This window comes from Rana temporaria, chromosome 3 (assembly GCF_905171775.1).
Source record: "Rana temporaria chromosome 3, aRanTem1.1, whole genome shotgun sequence".
NCBI lineage: Eukaryota > Metazoa > Chordata > Amphibia > Anura > Ranidae > Rana > Rana temporaria.
The window spans coordinates 415,054,246-415,061,858 of record NC_053491.1 but is presented as its reverse complement, the minus strand read 5'-3'; positions in this window follow the sequence as shown (position 1 = coordinate 415,061,858).

Below are 7,613 nucleotides of genomic sequence, written 5' to 3'. Positions count from 1 at the left end.
GAGTCAGAGGAGGAATGTGGCTTTGAGGAGGAGGAAGACCAACCACAGCAGGCATCCCAGGGTGCTCGTTGTCACCTATCTGGTACCCCGTGGTGTTGTACGTGACTGGGAGGAAGAACAGACCTTCAGTGAGATCAGTGAGGACAAGGAACGGGACATGAGTAGCTCGGCATCCAACCTTGTGCAAATGGGGTCTTTCATGCTGTCGTGCCTGTTGGGGGACCCTCGTATAAAAAGGCTGAAGGAGAACGACCTGTACTGGGTAGCCACGCTACTAGACCCCCGGTATAAGCAGAAAGTGCCTGAAATGTTACCAAATTACCGGAAGTCGGAAAGGATGCAGCAGTTCCAAAATAAATTAAAAAGTATGCTTTACACAGCATACAAGGGTGATGTCACAGCACAACAGGAATCTAACAGTGGAAGAGGTGAAAGTATTCCTCCTCCTACCATGACCACGCCGGCAAGGACAGGACGCTTTACAGACGTGTTGTTGATGGAGGACATGCAGAGCTTTTTCAGCCCTACGCGTCGCCACAGCCCTTCGGGGTCAACCTTCAGAGAACGACTAGACCGACAGGTAGCAGACTACCTCGCCTTAACTGCAGATATCGACACTCTGAGGAGCGATGAACCCCTTGACTATTGGGTGTGCAGGCTTGACCTGTGGCCTGAGCTATCCCAATTTGCTATTCCCCTTCGTGATCGTTACCTTGTTGTGGTGAAGGGGCTTGCGTCTCACAATGAAGCAACCACCTCTATGAGTGTGTTGGCAATGGCAATGTTGGCACACCCCAGATGATAAGGTCGTTGCTTCATTGTGATCAGACAAAAAGCGATCGGCTGGATAATTTTGCATAGAAAAAACATTCATTTTCTTTGTGATCATCTAAGGTGATCATTAAAGCCTACTAGGCCAACAATGGGTCCACACTGCAGAATCATTGTTTTCTGGGTCACTTAACTGTCACTGAACTATCTCAGCACAACTATAGGCTTTGAAAAACCCCCATCGCCTGCAATCTCCAAAACATTCATTGACGTCAGTGAGGACAAGGAACGGGACATGGCTAGCTTGGTATACAACCTTGTGTAAATGGGGAGTTTGCGGTTGTGCAAATGGACTGTTTGCAGGTCTTTGCGGTGCGTTAAACGGGGAGTTTGATCTGTCAGAGTTTGGTCTGTCACTGTGAACCCTAACCCTATTACAGACAGGGTTAGGGTTACAGATAGGGTTAGGGTTTCAGATAGGGTTAGGGTTAGGGTTACAGATAGGGTTAGGGTTACAGATATAGTTAGGGTTACAGACTATAACCCTAACCCTATCTGTAACCCTAACCCTACCCTAACCCTATCTGTTACCCTAACCCTAACTCTAACCCTAACCCTAACTGTAACCCTATCTGTTACCCTAACCCTATCTGTTACCCTAACCCTACCCTAACCCTATCTGTAATCCTAACCTTAACCCTAACCCTATCTCTAACCCTAACCCTAACCCTATCTGTTACCCTAACCCTAACCCTATCTGTAACCCTAACCGTAACCCTAACCCTAACCCTAAGCCTTACACTACCTGATCGATATAACATCATACTTGATGTTTTAGAGCACGTTATTCCAAACAATTTATGAATGTTAGGTGATTTATGCCCTTTATGGATTAAAAACGGACTCTGCGACAACTACGTAATTTTCCATGGGAGTTTTGCCATGGATCCCCCTCCGGCATGCCACAGTCTAGCTGTTAGTCCCCTTGAAACAACTTTTCCATCATTATTGTGGCTGGAAATAGTCCCTGTGCGTTTTAAAATTCGCCTGCACATTGAAGTCTATGGCAGTTCGCCTGGTTCGCGCATTCGCGAACATATGCGCAAGTTCGCAATCGCCTTTTGCGAACGCGAAATTTAAGGTTCGTGACATCACTACCTATGTATTCTCTAGGTTCTTTGCTAAAAAAACATATATGTGTATGTATATATATATATATATATATATATATATATATATAGTGAGGGTGGGACTCTGTGCTGTGTGAGAAATGGCTGGTTTACGCCAAATTCTGGAGGAAAAGACACACTAATTGTACAGCTGTGTGTTCAGCTATATAGTTCTGACCTGAACATCGCTCAGGGCCCCACCCCACAGACAGGAGGTCTGTGCTGGGAGTCAGGTGACTCCCAAATCTCTCTGAGAGAAGTCAGAGAGTGGGTGCATTTTTGCAGGAGGCAGATGTCATTAAGGACTGGAGAAAGCGAGGTTTGAGCTTGACTCCAGGAAACTGTTCTGAGGGACAGAAATTGCGCAGCAAGATGCTGACAGAAGAAGCTAGGTGTGTGCTTACCGTTGGGAAACGGGTAGTTCTGAGGAGCAGAACTTGGGCCTAAGCTAAAGGCCTGAAACAGCCTGATGGCAAGTGTGTGAAAGCCAGGAGGCTAAACTGTTGAGTTTTGCAAGATACAGGAATGGTGGAACCCCCTGCGAGGGCTGCTATTTGTATTTGTGAACTTTTAAAAAAAGTGGACTACCGGGCCCTTAAAAACGAAGGGCCAGATTCACAGCCGAGATACGACGGAGTATCTCAGATACTCCGTCGTATCTCTCAGAGTATCTATGCGACTGATTCATAGAATCAGTTACGCATAGATATCCCTTAGATCCGACAGGTGTAATTGTTTTACACTGTCGGATCTTAGGATGCAATACCGCGGCCGCCGCTGGGGGGAGTTTGCGTCGTAAACCATCGTCGGGTATGCAAATTAGTAGTTACGGCGATCCACGACGGTTTTTCGCATTCGCTACGTCGCTGCTAGTCTAGTTTCCCGTCGCAAAGTTAGTCGTCGTTTTAGGTGCCCTAACTTTAGACAGCACACGTATGTGCTGTTTAAAGTATGGCCGTCGTTCCCGCGTCGAAATTTTAATTTTTTTTCTTCTTGCGTAAAACGTCCGGGAATACAAAAGTACGCTACGCACGTCGTCGCCGTTCGAAAAAATGACGTCACTTCGCGCAAAGCACGGCAGGAAATTCAAAATAGAGCATGCGCAGTAGGTCCTGCGCGGGAGCGCGCCTAATTTAAATGGCACACGCCCCTTTGAATTACGCAGGCTTACGCCGGAGGCCGCCAGCGTAAGTTTTCACGCAAGTGCTTGGTGAATCAGGCACTTGCGATGAAAACTTGCGGCGGTGTAACGTATCTACGATACGTTACGCCGCCGCAATTCTTCGTGAATCTGGCCCTCAGTTCTGGACTGGCGTACTCACTGGAGAACGCATCTATCGCTGGAGTCTAATAACCCTAATCTTACATATATACATATATATATTACATATATATATAAAAAAAATGTCTTGATGTTCTATGTAATTTTCTAGCAAATAAAGTATGATTTTTACATGTAGGAGATAAATGTCAGAATTGGCCTGGGTGCTCCAGAACGCCTAATGATGCTCCCTGCATGTTGGGCCTCTGTATGTGGCCAGGCTGTGTAAAAGTCTCAGGCCTCGTACACACGGCCGAGGAACTCGACGTGCCAAACACGTCGAGTCCCTCGGCGAGTTCAGCCCTGAAGCCGCCGAGGAGCTCGGCAGGCCAAGTTCTCCCATAGAACAACGAGAAAATAGAGAACATGTTCTCTATTTTCTCGACGAGTTCCTCGGCGGCTCCATCGGGCCGAAAGTGTACACACGACAGAGTTTCTCGGCAGAATCCGGCTCTGACCGAGTTTCTCGCTGAATTCTGCCGAGAAACTCTGTCGTGTGTACGAGGCCTCACACATGTGGTATTGCCATACTCGGGAGTAATAGCAGAATGTGTTTTGGGGTGTAATTTGTGGTATGCATATGCTGTGTGTGAGAAATAACCTGCTAATATAACAATTTTGGGGGAAAAAACGAAAAAAAAATCTTGATTTGCAAAGAATTGTGGGAAAAAATGACAACTTCAAAAACTCACCATGCCTCTTTCTAAATACCTTGGAATGTCTTCTTTCCAAAAAGGGGTCATTTGGGGGGTATTTGTACTTTTCTGGCATGTTAGGGTCTCAAGAAATTAGATAGGCCGTCAGTACTTGAGGTGTGATCATTTTTCAGATATTGGCACATAGCTTATGGACTCTTTTTTTACAGAATTTTCAATCTTTTTTCTTTTATAGCGCAAAAAATAAAGCTTTATTTGTGTGAAAAAAAGGACAAAAATTTCATAGGGGTACAGTGTTGTATGACTAAGTAATTGTCATTCAAACTGTGAGAGTGCCGAAAGCTGAACATTGGTCTGGTTATTAACCACTTGCATACTGGGCATTTTCACCCTCTTCCTGCCCAGACCAATTTTTAGTTTTCAGCGTTATCGCACTTTGAATGACAATTGCACGGTCGTGCGACGTGGCTCCCAAACACAATTGACGCCCTTTTTTTCCCACAAATAGCTTTCTTTTGGTGGTATTTGATCACCTCTGCAGTTTTTATTTTTTGCGCTATAAACAAAAGAGCGACAATTTTGAAAAAAAAAACACTATGGCCCGGATTCACAAAGCACTTACGCCGACGTATCTACAGATATGCCGCGTAAGTGTAAATATGCGCCGCCGTATCTATGTGCCGGACTTTGAAACCAAGATACGCCTGAAAATAGGCTTCATCCGACCGATGTAACTTTCCTACGCCGGCGTATCATGCGCGCATATTTAAGCTGGACGTAGGTGGCGCTCCCATTGATTTCCTATTTAAATATGGAAATGAGGGAGATACGTCGATTCACGAACGTACTTGCGTCCGGCGCATAATATACGCGGTTTACGTAAGTAGTACGCCCGGCGTAAAGTTATTCCCCATATATGAGGTGCAACTCATGCAAACGTATGGACCAGGGAACACAGCCGTCGTATTTTACGTTGTTTACGTAGTACGTGAATAGGGCTGGGCGTAGGTTACGTTCACACCGTAGGCAGTGATCCGACGTATCCTAGGGAGTAGTTCCGACGTGATTCTGAGCATGCGCACTGGGATACGCTGTTCGTTTTAAGTAGTTGTCTGGCACTTGGCCCATCACTTGCATGGGGTCACGCCTCATTTGCATTGCTCACGCCTACTTCCACTTACGACGACTTACGCTTTCCAAACCCAGCGTAGATTTGGGAGCAAGTGTTTGTGAATACTGGGGTAGATTCAGGAACAATTTCCGCCGGTGTAGACTGAGATGCGCGGCGTAAATGCCAATTTGCGCCGGCGTATCTCCGCGCCGTATTCAGCAAACAATATTACGCCGTAACGTAGATTTTTTTTTTTCGTTTGGACCTTTCCACGCCGGTGCGGCGTGGGCGCCCATTTACGCTGGTCTGAACTAGCGCGGCCCTGGTTTTTCTATTTTAAATATGCAAATGAGGGAGTTGGTCCGATTCAGCAAATTACGAATTGCCGGCGCAGGCTACTCCCGGTGCGTGTAACTCTGGTTTGCAGCGGAAAGTTACCCTTTATAAAGCAGGGGTAACTTTGCACCAGACTTGCTCAAGTCAGCTGGAGAGGGCCCGGATGGCCCGGATGGGAACCCCCTTAAAGGTCCGGAGGCCACCAGGGTCCCAGATGGCAACCCCCCTTTTTTTTATAAAAATAAATTACCAAATAAAGGGGGCTTTCCATCCGGGACCTCTGGGCCCTTTAATAATAATAATAATGATAATAATAATTATATATATATATTTTTGTCCGAAAGGCACTGGCTGTGAACTTGTTCTGCATACAGACGGCAGAACTTTTTCAGCCAACATTCACGAAACTACGTAGTTTTTCTGCTCTTTTGTCCGATGGAGCGTACAGACGGTTTGATTATATGACAAAACACGTCCATCGGAATATTCGATCCCAAAGGTGTTGAGGTCAGGACTCTGTGCAGGCCAGTCCAGTTCCTCCACCCCAAACTCACTCATTTATGTCTTTATGGTCCTTGCTTTGTGGACTGGTCCAAATCATTTGATGAAAGGGGGGATTATGGTGGGGGGTTGTTTTTCAGGGGTTGGGTTGGCCCCTTAGTTCCATTGAAGGGAACTCTTAAGGCGTCAGCATACCAAGACATTTTGGACAATTTCATGCTCCCAACTTTGTGGGAACAGTTTGGGGAGGGCCCCTTCCTGTTCCAACATGACTGCTCACCAGTGGACAAAGCAAGGTCCATAAAGACATGGATGAGCAAGTTTGGGGTGGAGGAACTTGACTGGCCTGCACAGAGTCCTGACCTCAACTCGATAGAACACCTTTGAAATGAATTAGAGCAGAGACTGCAAGCCAGGCCTTCTTGTCCATCAAAAAAATATAATTACAAATATATTAAAAAAATAAAATAAAAAAAAAGGGGGGTTCACATCTGGGCCCCTGGGGACCCCCGGGCCCCTTACAGGTGTACTGCCTGTACCCCCCTGATGGCGGCCCTGGTCATAAGTCTCCATTGCTGTTATGAGGGCTGACATCTCCTGGGTGTTAACGTTTTTTTTCCTCCTCTGCCTGTGGGGAACGGGAGTAGCCATCTCACAGCAAAAGTACCTTCCCTGGGGGGGAATAAAACTGGATGTACATTTGCATCGGCTGGGCGTAAGTTGGGCCGGCGTATCTCTGTAAGTTGGGCCGGCATAGTTGTGAGCATGCTCAGAAGGGAACGAACGTACTGAGCATGCTCCGTTCAAGATACGCCGGGCGTAAATCACTGCTCCACGTTCAGAACATCATTTGCATAAGGTCACACCCACTTCCACTTACGCCGAGGAAATTAAGTTAGGCCGGTGCAAAGTTAGGCACAAGTGCTTTGTGAATACCCTACCTGCCTCTCCACGCTGGTCCGGCGTAGTGTAAAAAAGATGCACTACGCCGGTCCAAAGATGCGCCATTGTACATGAATCTGGCCCACTGTGCTTGCCTCTCTGCGATGCGTCGGCGTAGCGTATATTCGATACGCTACGCCGGCATAAATATGCGCCGATGTATGTGAATCCGGGCCTATGGGCCAGATCCTCAAAAACCCGGCGCAACGTAATTTTTGGCATTTAAGTTACACCGCCGCAAAATCTCTACCTAAGTGCCCGATCCACAAAGCACTTACCTAGAAATTTTGAGCGGTGTAACTTAAATCTGTCCGGCGCAAGGCGTTCCTCTTCAACAGGGGGCGATTCCCATTTAAATTTGGCGCGCTCCCGCGCCGGCCATACTGCGCATACTCGTGATGTCATTTTCCCGACGTGCATAGCGCGAAATTACGTTACGCCGAGCTTTGTGGATCGTGACTGGTCAATAAAGTTGCGTCGGGAAAAAAAAAAGATACGGCAGAAAAAAAAAAATCAAAACAAAAAAAAAATCTCGTCGCTGGACAGAAGGGTCTGCTTTTACATGGTGTAAACAGTTTACACCATGTAAAAGCAGCCCTAATTTTGCGTTTGCAAACTAAAACTTACGGAGAAAAAACGAAGCTGAAAAGCTTCGTGGATCTCCGTAAGTGCTAATTTGCATACCCGAGGCCGCATTTCGACACGAAATGCCCCCAGCGGCGGATGCGGTACTGCATCCTAAGATCCGGCAGTGTAAGTCCCTTACACATGTCGGATCTTCTGCCTAACTATGGAAAACTGATTCT